This window comes from Miniopterus natalensis, chromosome 11 (genome assembly GCF_054644295.1).
Source record: "Miniopterus natalensis isolate mMinNat1 chromosome 11, mMinNat1.hap1, whole genome shotgun sequence".
Classification (NCBI taxonomy): domain Eukaryota; kingdom Metazoa; phylum Chordata; class Mammalia; order Chiroptera; family Miniopteridae; genus Miniopterus; species Miniopterus natalensis.
The window spans coordinates 52,166,334-52,185,639 of record NC_142091.1 but is presented as its reverse complement, the minus strand read 5'-3'; positions in this window follow the sequence as shown (position 1 = coordinate 52,185,639).

Below are 19,306 nucleotides of genomic sequence, written 5' to 3'. Positions count from 1 at the left end.
CCCAACTGAGGTCTGTGTAACCTGGTGGTATATGACATCATTTCAGGTGCTATATCAATGAACTTTTTAAAAATTTCATACCCATTATTTTACTATAATGGGTATTTTGAAAGAAAAATAAATAACACGTGAAATCCAGGATTTCACTGATGTCCCTGTAACAAGGCTAAAATTTTTCAAGTGAGTCCATTTGAAGACAGATATGCGGTATTAATAACAGGCAGAAGTCAGGTCAGTGGTCTATTAATGTCTGCTCACGGTGATACTGGCATCTGATGAAAAAGGGCACAGGCTTGAGAGTCATGCAGAGCTGGCTTCGAGGCCAGGCCTACCATTTCCAGCTGTTGCGACCATGGGAAAGTTGCCCAGCTCCTCTGGGCCTCTATTTCCCCATCTGTAAAGTAGGACAGCAATGCTCCCTCTGGCGTGGTGTGGAAGTGAGGATTAAAGGTGATATCGCACCAGCACCACAGGGTCCCAGCAGCTGCCCGTCGTCTCCGCGCCTCCAGCCGCCCCCACTCTGCCATCGGCTCCGCCCTCACGGTGCCCTTCCCGTCCCCTCCAGCTCCTCCTCAATGTAGCTCAGACCCATGACCTCGGGCACCTTTCTGGAGCTCAGGGACTCTCCTCACAACCTGACCCCAGCAGGTGAATCCCTTCTGCCTTCTCGGCAGTGTTGATAATAAGATTTGGAGACTCCATAGGAATCCAAACGGAAAGATCCTCCAGGGACATGAGCAGAAATTAGATTTTTTTTCAATTACCATAAGCAAAGGGCTTCACGTTGTTCTAGTAACGCAAAGTGCTTATTTGCCATTTCCCTCTTTGCGGTTCTACCCAGGCCCTGCCAGCGATTGATGGCCACAGGGAAGACAGTGCACACACCCAGCATTCACAGTTTCAAGCATTCTTGCCCTCAGTCGGCAGTGAACTGGCTCCCTGGGCTTGGCATCTGGCCTCGGGATCATGGGAGGTGGTCAGGGAGAAAGACACCTTACAGCTGGAACTTCCCCCTGCCTTCTACACAGAAGGATCCCCTCTATAGTGAGCCACATACTAAATACCAGCAAAAGGCTAGACCAAGGAGTCAAAGAATCTAGCACCAGTAGAGCAGGACCTGGAGCCCAAGGAAAGACAGGACTCACCCAGTCATCGCTGTCACTCCAGGTGACACTCTGGGATTGGAACCCAAGTCCTCTGGAAAGTGTGACTTTTCCTCGGCTTTTACAGACATGGGACAGTGATCCCAAAGTAGACCCACTAAGACCACAATAGCTAAGTGCAGTTTCTCGTGGTTTAGCATGAGCTCAGGAACAGATTTAAAAAAGAATTAACTTGTGGTCAGCACCAATGCAATACACCAGGTGCTGTGCTAAGTACTTTACATACATTATCTCATTTAATATGATCCTACGAGGTAGAAACTATTAGTATCCACATTTTATAGGCAACGCATGAGGCTCAAAACTTAAGAAACGTTCCTAAGATCAAAAAGCCAGTGCGTTCTGAGGCAGGGGTTGAAACCCAGGTTGTTCTGATCACTCAAGTTCTTTCCACTTGACCATTCAGCTTCCTGTTTCCCATTGTTGAAAGCTCCATCTTCCCTAGTATATTCCATTTGTCAGTTTGTGGAACCTAAGTAGCTATTTGTTTCATTACTCATGTAATGCCTGGTTGCTGAACTGGGCTGTGAGCAGGGACAATCGAGTGAGAAAGACAAACATTCAGCAGATGCTTCCATCACTCCCCTAACCATCAGTCCAGTGTCTCCTCCTCTCCGGTCTCCTCTTTCCATCAAATTCTACCCAACAGAGTAGATGTCACTCAGTGCCAGCCCACCCGTGCCTCCTTCTGAAGCGATCTACCCTCCGAGGCAAGGCTCCATGCTATGTGACCCTGCCCGCAGCAGAACCATAACTGATTGGCCCCGAAAGACACCTAACTCTAGAGCGGCCAGTCCAGAGGCTGATCTTCCTCTCAGGACTTGCTTTTAAAGGGGACGTGATGAGCTGGGTCAATCAGATTGTCTCGTGAATTTGAACTAAGAAGCACAGAGGGAAGTTCTCAGAGGACAGTGACATTGAAAGAGGTAGTTCGTGATGACAGGGGGAAGTGATGAGGGTCAGCCTTGAAGTTGGAAGGGAAGAGAAAGAAACTGCATAGCAGCAGAGGAAGGGTGTTAGGCAGAAGGGAAAAGAATGGGTGCTCTGAAAGAGGCACAGAGAGGACATGAGAACCAAGGAGAATGCATGGCAAGAACCTGGAGTTCCTGACGTTCCTGAAGCCTGATGCTTGTAATTCTGCACCTGTGTCCTTTCTATTAACAAACAAAAGCAAACCTATATTTTTCCTAAGGGAATTTAAGTGAAACTCTTTGCAACTAAAAGGAAAAATGAGCTTTCCTCCAATCCATTTTGCAGACCCCTGATTTTGGTGTTAACGGAGGTAGCCACAGGTTTTAACCCATTATGAAAGTAATTTTCAAATTTCAGTGTAATTAGAATCACTGGAATGCATATTTAAATGGGAGAAATCTGTAATAGTGAGAAAAAGAAAAAGAAAAAGAAATTTTTTTAATTTTAAAATGCAGCTGCCTGGGTTCTAACCCCAGATATTCTAATTAGGTGAGTCAGATCAGGGTTGTTCCTTCAGGTAATTCTGATGAAAATGCCTCAGGACAGAACTTTGAAAAAACCCTGCACTTCATCACTTTTTGTTAATTGTATTGTGAGGTTAATATTAACCATCAAATATGCTTTGCCCATAAAGGTCTACATGGTTCCAGGGTGTCTTAGTCAGTCTTTGCTGCATAACAATCAACAGAAAAAACATCTTCAGAGCAAACAAAAATAAGCATTTGTTTCTCACCTACAGGTCTGTGTGTTTGCTAGGGCATCTCTGCTTCAGGTCTGTTCCACATGTTTCTGAGGCCCAGGATGGAATGGCAGAGCAGGCTGGGACATGTTCTTCTCACAGCAAAAATCAGAAGTCCCCATAAGAGCAAGTGGAAACAAGTTATGCCTCTTAAGGCCTAGGCTTGGAACTGGCACACTGAACTTCCTTCCAACCACACTCCTCTGGCCATGCAGGTTCCTGGCCATGTCCAAGGTCAACAGAGCAGACAAGTACCCTCTTCTCATAGGGATGTGGAAAGGAGGGAACGACTATTTAGAATACTAACCTAAACCACACAAGGGGCGTGCAGTCTAGGGGTGGCCCCTTTAATCAAGGGAGGTGTTGAGTCAGGTTGTACCAGAATCAAACCACCCTGCCTGACACTCAAAAGATCAACCTTAAACAGTGCCTCTTTGCAGAAAGCTGTTTCTCTTGAATGTCATCCCATTTTTTCAGCCAGAATTACCTGGAAAAGCAACATCATAAACCTAACCCCATACACCTTCTAGGTAAGAAGGGCCCAGGTGAGCCCAGGCATTTCTAATCAATGGTTGCATCATTTGTCTCCATTCCAGAATATCCCATGGGCTTCAATAGGACACTGTCTCTCTCCCTGACTCCTCATTACTTGCTCTCATAATTTCTCCCATTGTGCTGCAACATGTAAGGGCATATTTTACACTGATTTAGTCAGTACATTCTGGTACATCTGAGCCACTCTCTAGCCTCTAATCTCACCTCTAAATGATCAGCACACGCAAACATCAATAAAGTGACCTAATAGGTCACTCGTCACCATGGGCCCTTGAAACTCAAAGGAAAAAGGAATATCTCTGCCAGGGGGGTGGGAAATAATAGATTCACAGTAATGAAACCAGGTCTTCAAAGCTAAGAAAACGCACACACATAAAGACACACAAATGCAGGACAAATTCACCACTAGGCAGTCCTCCCAGACACCCTTCCTCCCATTACAAAATCAAAGACAATTAAAACCTTTCTAAGGTGCTGCTGCTCTAAGTCAGCAAGAGTCTAGCTCAGGGAGTCAGAAGCCACACCTAACTCGCCCTCACACCCCCACCCTATTCAGAACGTTGAGCCTCATTCCCTCATTTAACAAACACATGCTGAGCACCCACTACGTGCCAAACAATGTGCTGTTAGGAATATAGATAGAAACATGAAACTGAACGGCTAGTGAAGAAGAGCGACTTTAAGCAATTGATTAAATGCAGGTTTACATAAATGAGATGCCTGAGCTGGAAGAACTACAATTCTTTGTTCTAGTTTTTAGCTCTCATGATTTTCCCATGTCATTAAGGATGTTTGCTTATTGTTGGTCTTTAATTGTATCAGTGGGAGAAAAAACAGAGAGGAGAAATTGGAACTTAAACTTGTAACACACACTCCGAGGGAGCCTCTCGCCTACAATCCGCGCTGTGGGTGTGGGATGGGAGGTCTAAAGGGTCCTCACTCACTTACCTAAGGAGCTAACGAGAACCCAGATTCTGAACATCAAGGCACCACGGGTCCAGGTGTTCAGACTGGTACCTCTGTGAGAGCTTTACAAGGGATGAAAGACATCAGAGCCTACAAGTTGTCATCAAGGTGTTGACTCCTGTCGCTCAAACCCCACTGTGCCCAGAGGTTCAAGGGAGCGTGGACGCAGGAAGCCAATGAGGCTTTGAGTAACCTTGTCTGTACTTGCTCAGCTTGGCCAAGGAAGAGGCCCCCATGTACACCCAAGCGTGCTCCTTGCCCCTCTCTCTAACACACAGTTACACAGCTCTGCTTCCTCCCCCAGTGAACTGAGAATGCAGATGCCAGGCTGCAGCTGCTCCCAGGCCTCGGAAGAGGCTGCACTGTGAAAACATCCACTCTGCTCTGCCATCCGCATCTCCTCCCCTATCTCTTCCCAGCCCCCACACCCTTCTCTTTCTAATTATCCCAAAGAGAAGGAAGATTAAAAATTAATGCCCCGAGGATGGGAGTCAGAGATGTCATCATTTTTATTCAAACCGCAGGCATGGACCAATCTGATCTAAGCTGGAAGAGCAAAGTCACCTAGGGTGAGATTTGGAAAAACCTTGATTAATTGGAACTCACCTCTAGATAGCCAGATACTTATTTTTCCCCTAGTGCTGCGGTTTTAGGGGATGCCACAAAGTGTAATAAATGAAATTCATAAAACATACTCAAGCAAAGATGCAACTCGCGGGGCCATGGTGTTTCGGAATCACACAAAAAGCTTAGCCTGATTCCTACGCACCACAGTCCTGTACGTTGTAATTCAATGTGAGAAATGATGAGGTCAAGGTGGTTCCCACAGGGTGGCCGCGCGGAAGCAGATCTGGTTGTGCGCATGGACTGTACTTCTAAAGCAGAAAAGTGGACTTTCTTCTAGGAAGCTGCAGTAGCAAAAGTTTCAACTACGAGGAATTTTCTATGATCTTCAGTTAACCGGAAACATAAACTCAAATTAGCGATAGTCACCCATCCCTTCCCCCCCCACACTTTATTCCCCAAAGATACCACCTAGAGGATTTTGCCAAGTGAAGAAAGGGAAACATATGATAAGAATTATAACAGATACCACTTAATACTTAATCGTGTGCTAAGTACTGTGATAAACACTTCGAGTGCATTATATCTCATAATCCTCACCAAAGGCTTTGTTATTATTATCATTTTCAGATGAAGAAGCAGCGGCCAGAAAGGATAAGTTATCCAATGTAACAAGGTCCCAAAGTTGTGTTATTAACAAATACCAACAACCGAGGTGGCACTGCCGCTCTTTTTCCCTTCAGTTAAAGGCCACACTTTAGATGGTTTAAGAAAGGAACAGATGACGAAACAGTACAGACCAACAGGAAAAAAAGAAGTCTAAAAAGATCAGCTAAGTAAAGAGCATGCGACCCCAGTACCTACAAGGACACCAGCTAGAAAGCTGGCTCCGCCTACCGCTTCTTATTACATCTCAGCCCTTCCTCGAGCTGAGGACTCTGTAGTCTGGTTTCCGAAAGCCAACTGTGGATAGAGCCTGAAGGCCAAAATGAATTCCTTTTACTTATGTTCAGAGCTATCCTCAGGCAATTTATATGAATATTTCCAAGAATGGCAAGAGCCACCTATAAAATGCCTGGGTTATTGTTTAATTTCTAGCACCTTTAAGACAAAAAATAACTTTTCCAGCATCTTTAAAATCTGGTCCCAAAACGCCAAGTCGTCTTTCCCTTTGAAAATTAAGCTAAAATAACAAAATATCAGCACTTATTTCTGTTGACTGAGGAAGGCAGTTTTATTCCCTGAAGAGTGACCCTAAACTGAAGGAGGAAAGGACTAGAGCTCTTCACCCATGTTGTGTGACCTTGGGCAGGTCACGTGCCTGTCCATGCCTAACTTACCTCATTCACCAGATGGAAAGCACGCCAATATTCTGTTATGACCAGGACAAGGGATCACAGTGCATCCAGGGTGCATCAGACAGTCATGGCCTAAAGTGCCACTGGGCTATTAGCTACCATTCCAACAGACATGGGGGGCTGGGGCGGGGGGGTCTGAACCTTGGCAACACCTGGGATTCAAGCCTCCCAGAACATGAGTCAACCATATCCCATTGCTGGCCAAATTCTGTTGCTCCAAGACTATTCCCTTATATCTGTGACCATTTTCCCCTTCCCTTTGTCTTAGCCCCAGAGTAGAAGCTGATCACCGAATGCTGTGTCCCTTCTGTGGCCTCTCTGGTTGCAGGCTCTCTCACCAGCACTGCCACCCTCACCCCTCCCTATCCACCCAGTTTATTCTAAAATTTAAAAGCACCACTTTCAGGTCATTCCCTAATTCTAGAGGCTGCAGTGTTCTTGCAATGCCTAGAGGAAAAAATCCCAGCTGTCCAGATGTCTCTCCAAGCCCTTTCCTCATCCTTCCCATTCTTGCGTTTGCTCCCTCAGTGACCATTTACAAAGCACCCACCAAGCACCGGGCAGTATTCTGGAAGCTGGAGAAAAGAGCAAGTGTCCGCCCTCTAAGGGCTTACAGCCTGAGTCATTGCAGGCAATGCACCTTGAGACAACGCTCTCTCACTGTACACTGGTATATTAGTCTGCTAGGGCTGCCTTAACAAAGCACCACAGACTGAGGGGCTTAAACAACAGGAAATTATTTTCTCACAGTTCTGGAGGCTTGAAGTTCAAGATCAAGGTGTCAATAGGTTTGGTTTCTCCTAAGGCCTCTCTCCTCGGTTTTCAGATCGCCGCCTTCTCCCTGTGTCCGCACATGACCTTTCCTCTGTGCACAGACCCCCCCACACACACGTCTCTTCCTCTTGCTATGAGGACACCAGTCATATCAAATTAGGGCCCCACCCTTATGACCTCACTTAACCTTAATTACCACCTTAAAGGCCCTATCTCCAAATACAGTCTCATTGGAGGTTAGGGCTCCAACATATGAATTTGGGGTCAGGGAACACAATTCAGTCCACGCTGTGAGCTGTTTGTTTGGTCTCCACCCTCCTCCCCAGCCCCAGTGTGCTTCTCACTCAGCCTCTCATAGGCGGACCTCAAGTTCCTCCTTCCCCCCTCAGCCCTGACCTCTTCAAATCAGATAGACATTTACCCAATGTCATTGTCACTGATGGTTGAATCGACTGACTTCTCCAAGGCACTGGAAGTCCCAAGAGATTGGAGACAGTATTTAAACTCATTATTACAGGCCTGGTGCCTCACACTGTGGCTGGCTGGCATACAGTAGGTACTCAATACACAAACGTGGGATGAATGAATGAATGATAAATGAATGAATAATGGGGCTGACCTGGAACTGTCTTACATTCACTGCACTGAAATGAAGGCCGGGCATTGGCCTTCCTTTGCTATCCTCTCTCCCCTAATACCTGAGTAGGGCCTCGAGACTTACTGAATTGAGTTGCCTCTGGCTACAGTCTCTTTCCATGCTTCTTCAGTGATATGAGAGATGTGCTGTGGTAGGTCCTCCATCCTCCATGTCCATCCCCTGAGCATTTGGTCAACACCCCCGCCATTCATACTAAGAAGACAGGCGGGCCATCCAGGCAGGGAGCTGTCAGGAGGCAGGTCAGCATGGAACTGCTCCCACCTCTGGCTCCCAAGGGACAGAGACAGCACATGGCCCAGGCTGGAGAGTAAGCGGATCAGCTCATCTGGAAAAAGGTCAGAGACCTGGGGCTGGAGCTGCATCCTCAGCTGATATGTGAGCAACCATCCACCCAGAGCCTCACACCATCAGCACGTCAGAGCTTGGATCGCTAGGGCAGAGGACAATTCCTCTAAAGCAGCTCAGCCCCACCACGGCCTGCGACAGACCTTGGGGAGGATGGTGGCTCATAGCTCTGATTTGATGAATGACATGGACATAGTCCCACGATGAACAAACACCTGTAAGATGTCACACAGGCCAATCCCACTATGGAGTGTGTGTGTATGTGTGTACACACTCATGTGCACCCCTTTAGATATGTGTGCACAACTGCAAAGAAGTTAGAAGAAATTATTAGTAAACTAAAATCCAGTTTTTAAAACTTAGAGATATAATCCTAATGGTGAGGTGTAATTGCAGTGCTGGAGTCTAGCAGGTAAAATAAGTTGTGGAACCTTGGAGAAGTCCCTTCATGACAGCGTCTTCATCTGTAGAATGGGTTACTGTCTGCATCGGGGTTCTTGGGGGAGATCTAAATGAGATCAGTTGAAAGGAGCGCCTAGTACACTCCCCAGCAGGCTGCAGGTGTTCAATGTCAGTCACTGCCCCTATCCTTAGCTATTTCTTAACCCTTTCTGAAGGAGTCACTAAATCTAGTCCTATTTGCCTGGGAGAATTACCTTAAAGTATGTGTGTGTGTTGTTTTCCTTCTTTGCCTGAAAAGAAACGACCACTGCTCTGCATCCACCAGAGCAAACCGACTGAGAGCGCCTCTGCCGTGAGAGGCACTACAGGTATCATTACTTCATGTCACTTCGTCTAAAGAGGCGTGGCAACACCTTAGATCCGTCCCTCCCCATCAGTCTAGCGACAGTCTAGCCACTGAGGTAATTCTCCTGCTTCCTCCTTCAAAACTTTGCTTTTTCCTGCTCCACTCACCAGACCCCATCTGGCCTCCTTAGTCACACGTGTCAATCACTGCAGAGAGCTCCTAACCATCTCCTCAAATCTTATTTCTCCCTCTTCTTTCTATAAGAAGGGACAACATATTAAACCGGCCACTTTGGAAGATCAGATTCAGCTTCAGGACCCCAGGGGAAGAGGAATCTCAAAGCAACACCTAACATTCATTCATTAACCAATATTTATTGGGACCTACTGTGTGCCGGGGATAAAGAGATGGGTGAGACCAGTTCCTTCCTCAGTGAGCCAACAGTCTGGCTCAGGGGTGTGGCATGTGGGAAACATCTGGGCTACAAGGAAAACGTGGCGAACTGCTCCCCTGGCTGCGCTTGAACAAGGTGTCAACACATGAGGAGGGTCCATTCCTCATGGAGGATGGGGGAGCGGCCTGGGACCCTTGCGGGGGGACACAGTGCATGAGCTGAGACTCAGCCTGGGGGGCGGGGAATGTGAGCGTTCAAGGAACAGATCAGTGTTTGGCAAGAAGAGAAGATCTGGGTGAGAGAGAAGGGAGGACTGTAGTATTCAGAGCAATTCCCACTTATTGATGACACAGTGCTAGGCACCTCACGACCTATGAGCCGGTACCCCTGGGGAGCCAGCTCAGGGCGGTTGCGGGACCTTTCCAGGTTTGATATTGAGCTCAGCAAGGCTCCAGTGAAGTTCAAGCTCTTACCCATTACACCCCAGAGGTTGGGTAAGAGCTCCAGCCAACCTCCAGGGTGTCTGGGGAGGGTGGGGGGGTGGGGAGGCTGTCTTCCGAGGAGGTGGTAGGAAATCACTGAAAAGGATGGCAACAGCTGGACTCTGGGGAGAGAAATCCGGCCAGGAGCAGAGGACGGACCAAAGGAGAAACAGAAACAAGGTTAGGCTACCAGCCAGGCTCGATCGCCTGGGCCTGAAACTGGGGCGGTGGCGGCGAGGCTAGAAAGAAGAGGCAGCCGCCAGATACGCAGGGACACGGGGGCGACATGGCTGGTGACCAGACAGAAAGGTAGCGGGCTCGAGGGGGAGGGGAGACCACATGCTCAGGACTGTAAGCACAGGTGACAGGGTAGCTGGGGACGCCCTTAATAAAGTGAAGCGGACAGGCTGATGGGCCGTCCCTCTGACAGGCAGGATTTGGCCATCGGAGCAGCTCCGCCAACCCTGGAAACTTTAATTGCACTAAGCCCGAGTTCACCCTCTCCAAAGTCATTTTTAAAAAACTGTCTCCAGGAGGCTTTCATGCTGAGAAGCTGACAGCCGGGAGCATATTCAGACCTAACCGTCTTTGTCACCACTCGGTCGTCGAGTATCTTAAAAAGCCCTGAACAATTCCCATCTCCCAGGGTTCACCCTCTGTGGGGAAGCTGCGCCTGTGAAGGACGGACCTCTAAGGAGGAGGGGAGAAAAATCAATCAGTCGGTCCGCAGGCTGATCAATAGGCGTCTGCCGGGGAAATTCTACTTCTCCCGTGTCCGCTAGTTAAGTGGCTTCTTAGCGCACTGAACAATACTTACCTCGCTGAATTTCTCTCCGTGGCAATTTGCAGCCCCGCGCCTCTCTGGATTTTTCCTGACTTCAGCACAGAGTTTGAATTTGACAAGTGCTAGAGGGTTGCATGGGAGGTTACTGTCCACAAGTGGCCCCAAGACAAGTAGCCAAGGGAGGAGCTTTGAACGGCACCATCCCTGCCGCGGGGCGAGAGTGGGCATGTTTCCGTCTGAAGTCAGCTGTCGGATGGACCCACGGCCAGCTGCTCCTCCTCACTGAGGCCTCCGCTCACAAGACACTTCCTCGGGGAGGCAGCCCCCCCACGCAGCGAAAATGAACTCTCTCGGGGGCAAGAAACAGTGTATATCTTGATCTGTGTGGTGGCTGCACTGGTGTATAAGAAGCATAAAAATTCATTGAGCTATAAACTTAAGAAGCATGCACTTTACTGGGTGTAAGTTATACCCCAATTAAAAATAATTATACATATGAAATGCACCCCTCCCTGGCCCCTTACACCACTATGCCCTATTTATTTTCTTTAGAGCACAGATCACTGTCTATAAATAGATGCTCTGGTTACTTTCCTGTCATTTACTGTTCAAAGAGGCACTCTCCAACATGGTAGCCTCTTGTCACATGTGTCAGTTTAAGTTTAAATTAATTACAACAAAATAAGACTTAAAATTAAGACCCTCAGTCACATTGGCCACGTTTCAAGTGCTCTGTGGCTGGATGTGGCCAGTGACTACTGAAGTGTACAGTGCACAAACAGGACATCGCCATCCCTGCAGAACACTGGTCTAAAATGGAATCTTCAGGAAAGAAGGGGCCTTGTCTGTCTAGTTTATAGCTGGCTCCAAGAATGGCGTTTGGCATGCGAAGGCTCGTCCTAAACATTTGTTGAATAGATGAAGAAAGGAATTTTATAATACTACCAAAAAACCACAGAGCAAAACAAAAACACCCTGGAAACACCCTAAGTGTATATCTATAGAGATTAGTGAAATAACTTTTGGCACATTCTGTAGTGGAATTCTATCCAGTCATTAAAAGGCATGAGGTAGGTGTGTATGTAATGACTTACACAGATAGCCACACTGCATTGAGTGAAAAGCAAGTTTCTTAAAAACTTGTACAGTGCAATTCCATTTTATTAAGAAACACAAACCCAAAATAGTCAGGAATGCTATATACCAAACTGTTCATAGTAGTCCCTGCTGGATAGAATTAGAGGAAAGAGGAATTTACACTCTGTAATCTTCTGTAATGTCTGAATATATAATAAGTATGTATTACTTGAGGGGTTTTTTTTAAAGATTTAAAATCACATGCAGCCCTCTAAAGGACAAAAGAAAAGAAAGTAATCCCACATTGCAAACTGTCCCAAAATTATATAAAACATTTCTTGAATAATTACCAAGTACAAAATAATTACCAACTGCCAAATTCTTTATTTCATTTCATTGTAACAGTATTCCTGTAATAATTAAATCCTATTGTCCTCTGATGAAAGTGTAGAATCTAAAGATCAGAGACGTGAAGCAGCTTTCCCAGGGTTGCACAGCTAGTGCACAGCACAACTGTCATTTGAACCCAGCTCCTTGGTTCTACAGCCCATGGCACTCTTCACTGCAGAAAGCACAGGCAAATATCCACAGGGTCAAATTCCAGAGGAGCCCTGAACTACCTATTCCATCTATGTGAAATCCCAAAGAAGGGCCAAGCTACAAGAGGCACACCACCTACCAGACCCTAGAGAAAGTGGCTTTTGCTACTCAGGACAGTAGGAAATAAAGCAAAATTGAAGCTAGCCACCCTCACTCTGCTTTGTCTCCCCAGTTCATCCCACAATTGTCCTTCATTTAAGTAGCAAATGAATAACACACACACACACACACACACACACACACACGCACACTGAGAGCAATGCCACAAGGATCTGGTGCCAGTGAAGGGTTGTTAACTTAAGCATGCTGGTGGAGGCTTCCAGCTCCCCAGCAGATGCCTCGATTGTGCCTTTGTTGGATTTTTAGCCAGTCACCCCTGAAGAGGGGTTTTCAGCTCACCCAAGGTATCTGAGCCAAAACACCGTAGAGTCGCCTTTCAGCTCCCTGGACAAGGCATTCCAGGCTGCATGCCGGGAGGCTTGTTTTGCTTCACACTTGACGCAAATGGGGTGTGTGTTTACCCACAACACGCACACATGCACACACCAACAGAAGCTGCTGATGCCAACAGAAGCTGCTGCAGTCGCGGTATTTCTAGAAGCCCAGAAACTGTACTCGAGCAATATGTAACTTGATTACAATGCCTATCAGGGAAAACAATCCAGTTCCTCCTAAGCAAAGTTTCAACCGCTGCCCGGAAAATTCAGTAGGAGATGAAATGTAATACTCTATTAAACCTTATTTTGCCAGCACAAGTGAGAGCTCACTCAAGCATGGAGAGTCATTAAAATGGATCTTACATATATCATTATAAATTTAATAATCACCATGACGGCTAGAGTTCAAGTTAAAATGAATGTCAGCTGAGCATGACCAATTGATGTTACCCCAGCTGCTGCAGAGCCTCACTTGGGGTTATATTCTACTTCCAGAGGCTCCATGGTACATGTGGACCCAACACAGCCAGAGCCAAGAACAGATGGGAAATGCAGACATCGACACCTAGCCAAGGAGAGGCCATCATAATTGCATATTATCTTGATATACCAGCCCAATTAAAATTTTCTACAGTGTCAGAGGTCCCAAATGTTCCTCCACTAAGTGTCTGGATACCAAATTTGACTAACACTTAGCAAAATGCAGTCAATCCCTCGTTCTGTTTACAACAATTACCAATTTCCCTCCTATCTCCCAGAAAGCTGCTGTAGAAACAGGAGCAAACAGGTCTAGCGCGTTATACAATGGATAAATCAAACACCACTAAACAAATTGCAGTTACGTAGGTACCTGTGATAAAGAGCATTCTTCCTGCAATACGGTGAGTGAGGTTTCAGGAGTGGAAACTTTGTTTTAGGAATGGAGTCGGTATCTGTGCTTTTAACATGTCATTTGTTTCCTTTTAAGGTTAGTTTTCACTTCCACATATATTTCACACCAAGAAGAAATGATCTTTCAGCCTCGCAAGGAAAGCAGATACTCCTCTCCATCCTGAGAAAACACCACTAAGTTTTTCTACCATCCACAACATTTCAAAGGAAATATCAAAATTTATGTTTACATGAACACAGACTCTGGCCCAGCTGGAGCTGTGTTTAACCCTTGCCGCACCCCCCGGTACCCCCCTTCCTAGCAATTTCCCTGGAGTGAGGTGACACAGCTTCACCCTTCTTCCCAGACAACCAACCACTCAGTGCTACTCCCGAATGTGTCTGGCTTTTAGAGACAAGTTGAACTTTAACTGGTAGACACAGGTCCTGGGTGACTGCAGCTTTCAGACTGACGACAGCAAATGACCTACACTCAACAGGCCCTTTTAAGAGGCTGTGACATCCTCACAGATGGGGCCAAAGAGTAGGATACGCTTTTGATCCATGAACACAAGAGCCAGCAGACCACAGGATAACTCAAACAAAACCACCGCTGTCAGGGGCGCCATTGCCAAAAGGTGCTAAGAGCGTGTGAATCCCAAAGGGGTTTCAGCACAAACAGGCTCATATTTGACTTAGAGAAACACCAACACTTTCCGTTAACTACCCCCTGAGCAAAAGCTTATAAATCATGGCCTTTCTGGCTCCCAGGATTGAATTTTTTTTCTCTCTTTCTTTCTCCCTCCCCTTGCCCACCAACAAGTCCAGGCTTCAAGCCCAGCGCTAGGACCTGGCAAACCATGAGCCACCGCTCTGCCTGCTTCACGAGAGAAAGACACGCAAGCGTCAACCCCAGCAACACTGGGACAGCCACCTGGGCTCTGACTCACGCCCAGCGATTCCAGCGCCACGAGCCAAGCGACAAAAAAAGTTCTGCCACTTACCCTCTTTTGATCTTCCAGTCCATGGGTCACCAGCTTTCTCTTCTGCTGTTGGCTGGACTCAGAAACCGATTCCATTTCCCAGGAATAAAATCCCCTCTGTCCTTCAGCGATGCTTCCAAATCCACAAAGCAAGAGAACAACGCAGGCAAAGGCGAGGCATGCACGCGGCCAGACACAGCGCCCGCCAGCCGAGGAAATCCACGCGGCCCCTTTCAAAGGCCTTCCCTCCTCCTTAGGATCCACGCGGGAACCGCACACGCCATCGCTGCCTGAGCAATGAGGGCAGCTGCCGCGGGCATCGTGAGAGCTGGGACCTGGGGTTTTACTTCAGTTCCAAGACTGGCTTCCTGGGAGCCCAGAGGACAGATTTGGGCAAAGACGAGTCCATATCCTCGGGCACGTGCCACATTACTGCCCCAGCAATCCTCTCCCTCACTGTCTCCTTGGCACCGATAATTTATATGTCAATAACAGTGTGAATGGGCATTTAATCCGCCGAGCTGATGGCACCCGCATCCCTCTCCGGCAGCCCCTGGCTACCATAAATCACCCCAATCGCTGCTCGCGAAGCCGCCCCTCACAGCTCCTGCCAGCGTTCATCACGGAGGGTGCTCCCCTCCCAGGCTGTCAAGTTCCTTCATGGAGTGACACCCGGACCTGAGAAAAAAACGTGCAACAGTCAGATTGGTCTCCTGTGGGAAAGTACAGGTTGGAGCTGCCTTGCCCACCATCTGGATCCCAACGCAAGCCGCAGCCAGCGATTTGCCTCTGAGCCCCTCAGGACTCTGAGCGCATCCACGGACAAGCAACCGGGGGGCCTCATGGGCTCCCCACTTCTCCCGGCCGGAGACACACAGAGGACCCTGTCCTTGAAATAAGCATGCTGGAGCCGGAATTGAGCTATCTTTCGACCCTCTATGGGTGCATAATCATCATCATCACAGGGATAAGGCACCCAGGTATGAGGCAGGGAAGCAAGGATCTGGGAAGCCAAAAGGCACCAACATTTCCCCCCAGTTACAGCTGCGGAGGCGGAGTGTGGCAGGCGAGACAGCGGGGTCCACCGGGGAGGTGAAAAAGAGCAGCCCGGATCCTCCGGGGGCGGAAAGGCGGCTGTGCTACAGAGGAGCTGCATTCCCTGCCTTGGAACCTGCAGGCAATGCCGGCACCCTGTCACCTCCTGACTGACGTCACAGAGCATGGTGGGTGGGGGAGACACGGAGGGAGGAGAGAGGAGGGACCTCTGCACCAAGGAAAAAATTTTGCAAAGGGTGCACCCTTCCACGAACAGTCTGAGAGGTGAGGACATATTTCAGAATCCCCAGGAAGGGGCACCAATAAATAATTATAAATGCTTCTTCCCATAGAACCAGGAAAGAAAGAGGGGAGAAGATGGTGTGGGAGGGGGAGTTCTTTTCTAAAAGGCACTAGTCTCTTGCCAGCATTTCTAATCAACACACTAGCCAGTCTGTGATTCAGGCCACGCCAGCCACCAGATCCGGCCGCAGCGGGCACTAGACAGAAGCCCTCAGACCCTCCCTTGCAGCTGTCCTGACCAGTAGCCACTTTGGAAGGAGGCCGAAGCCACCCCTATCACAAAAGGCCCCTGCACAGCTTAATGCCAAAGCAGTTCAAAAGGCGGATGAGAGACTCAGCCACAAAGGCTGGTGAGGAGGAAGACAGCTCCTCTTGGGAGAGAAGCTGCAGAAAGGCTGGAGGCTTGTCCTACAACACACAAAATGCTCGGCCAGAGCAGATTTCTCCAAGTGAATTCCCAAGTCCCAAATGTTCTGAATTTGGCCAGAATTGATGAGAACAGAATGTCAGAAGAGGGAAATCTCATACACCCAATGGGGGCTGGCACTAGAGTCAGCATGAGTGAAGCCGTGGAAATAGATAAGCTTCCTGAGATACAGACGCCCTCTAGTTACCCGCCACCACAGCCCCTTTAAGGATCCCTGGCAAAGGTGAAACTTTGGTTCCATTCTTTTTAGTTCCAGATCATGATGCCAATAAGCTCTGGCAAACTTGCTCCAAGTATTCCCCTTTTCTGAGTCTAAACTGAGACCTCAAACTAGAGGACCCAGATCTAGATTTTAATCTCAACTCTGCAACTTAACTCAAGCAAGTGGTTAATGTCTCTGAGCCTCAGTGTTCTCATCTACAAAGTGGGGATACTGACAACACATAAGAGTGGAAAGATCAAGATCACCTATTGACAGAGTAAGTGATCAAAAGATAACAACTACTAACGTGTACCAAATGCTTGCTACACTCATTCATTCAATAAATCTCTGTCCAGGGCCTGCTAGGTGCCAGCTATCTTGTTTTAATTAGGGATTCTTAGCCCTGTGTTAGAGATGAATCAACTGAAGATAAGGAAGGTTAAGTAATTTGTCTAAAGTCAAAGTCACACAGATAGGAAGTTGTAGGGATGGACTTGGAACCGAGGTCTGGCAAGATCACTGTTATTTGGATTTTCACAAGTGTCTGAGGCCAGAGTCCACACATTTTACAGCTCCTGGCTCTCCTCGTGAATAATAATAAAAGGGGGAGGGGAATGAGTGCCAAAAGGGTCTCCTACTTAGAAGGGCCTTCTCCAGAGGGGCCGCTTTATTCGCAGCTCTGGGCTCTCTCCACAGCTGAGAACTGCTCTGCACTCTGTACCAGGCCCCTAGCTCTCTCCCTGGTGAGACCCTGTCACATCCCATCATGCCAGCCGGCGCACACGCCCCAAGTGCACATGGGGACAGACGTTCTCGCCACAGAAATGCCTCCCCATCAGCAGGGAGTGGGAGGATGCTCAACACCTCCTGCGAGCCTTTTGGTGTGTGTTTTTCTCCACCGGATCTGGGGCTGTCGCTGTCCTGGTGCTGGAGCCAGAGTGGCGAGGGGTTACCCTAGAGAGGGGAGAAGCAAGGCTGCTGCTGTCAGCTAGCTGCCATATCCAATCCGTTTCCTGATTGGGGAGGGAGGACTTCATGAGAGCAAGCCCTGATGCAAAAGCTCCAATTTCTCACTGCCCAGAGAAATCTCAGGAAACTTAAACACTTTAATAAAAAAGAGCTGAAAAGCAGGGCTAAGAGAACATTTAACTCACTGTTGAAAAGTCAACTTGTGTGGTGAGTTGATCCCTAACTGTAGCAACATACCAGGAGCCTCTCTCTGTGCCATGAGTCAGCCAGGAGCAGTGCAAGGGAAAGGGGAGAAAGGAGAAGGCTGGACCAGATTGTACCATAAGACAGGCGGGGAGTACATGGGGCAAGACCCGCTTCTCCTTTAAGTCCACAAAACAAGTCCAGCCGCACTGAAGACACCCTGAAAGCACTGCCAGGGCTTCCTCCTGCCTGGGCCAAACACAGTCCACAAAAGGCTTCAACTTCGCACTCCACATCTGCCCAAATCCTTCCTGCCTCCTGGGCAATCACCAAGGGAAAAAATTTTTTACAAGAATGGTTTGGAGGTACAGCCCAGGATATGGGGATCCAGGAAAGGGCCTAGCCTCAGATGTAGAGGCATCCTTCTGAGAGGGCCCCTGAGGTCCCACCCTGCAATAAAACTCCACTCCCTGGTAAATGCCAATCTGGGATCCAGACAAGTCATAGGCCAGACCTTCCCAGGTATCACCTACTCCTTCCCTCTGCCTGGGTGCAGGAATTGTGAGCCCATTTCACATGTTTGGCAAAACACCCTTCTTAAATTCTCCAAAGTTTTCCAAATTGGGCAAAGCCCCATTTGCATTCTCCCTTCTCTCCCTTCTCTCCCCCCCCCCCAGCCTTCCTCCCCCAGGTGGCTCTGAGATTGGAGAAACTGGTTTTAAACCTGGATTAAAGGCTGGGGGTGGGGTGAGAAAGGGAAGCCTGACCTGCTTCATCTTATAACTGGAGTTAAGCTTCTGAAATCAAGGTGCATCCGTCTTTCCAACGGTCTAATTAACACTCATCACCAACACAGCATTTTTAATTAGTCTTCGGTGCCAATAGGGGAAAGGGAGGAGCTTCTGGGAAACCTAGCCTTTCATTAATCAATCAATAAGTTACATAAGCTGTAAGAAAGCGAGCCAAGGAGACATGGCAGTTTCCCCGCTGGGTTTTTAGTTTGGGGGCTTTTTTGCTCCCGAAGGGAGCCCGCCTAGCCAGGTACTTCTGCTAAGTCTCCAGGGACGGCTGCTGGCCCAACAGCCAAGCCTGCGCCTTTATTTGCGCACGGAGACCGGTGAGCGGTGAGCGAGCCGAGTGTGCACCCGCCTCTTCCCTAAAGAAAAGAAAGGATCACACACAAAAATAAGTCACTAGGGCCCCAGCTGGGCCGCGCAGGCTGCCTCTGCTGCCTCCGGTGTCCCTTTGCCGGCAAGAAAGGAGAGGCTCAGCCGAGTGCGCCCGGGAGGCGCTGTGACTCCCGGCGCTCTGGCGCCCCCTCCCCGCCCGCAGCCCGCGCCCTCGCCCCTCGGCCAGGGCTACCGGGCGCCTGGGAGAAGGGAAGCCGGGGAAACAGGGGGCCTGGCCTAGTGACCCTCGGCTCAGGTCCACCGACACACACACACACACACACACACACTGAAGAGACTCAAACACAGACTGACACGGGCATAGTAGACACTCGCACAGAAACAGACACACACACACTAGACTTATAGGCGAGCGCGCGCTCACGCGTGGACACACACACACACCCAGCTCAGATCACACAGGAGGATGCACATCCATCCAGAGAGGTGCGCGCAGAGACAGGTGCCAGACCGACATTCAGAGGCAGAGATGGGCAGAAAACAGAGGCACAGACAAAACACACACACACTCATAGATACACAGACAAG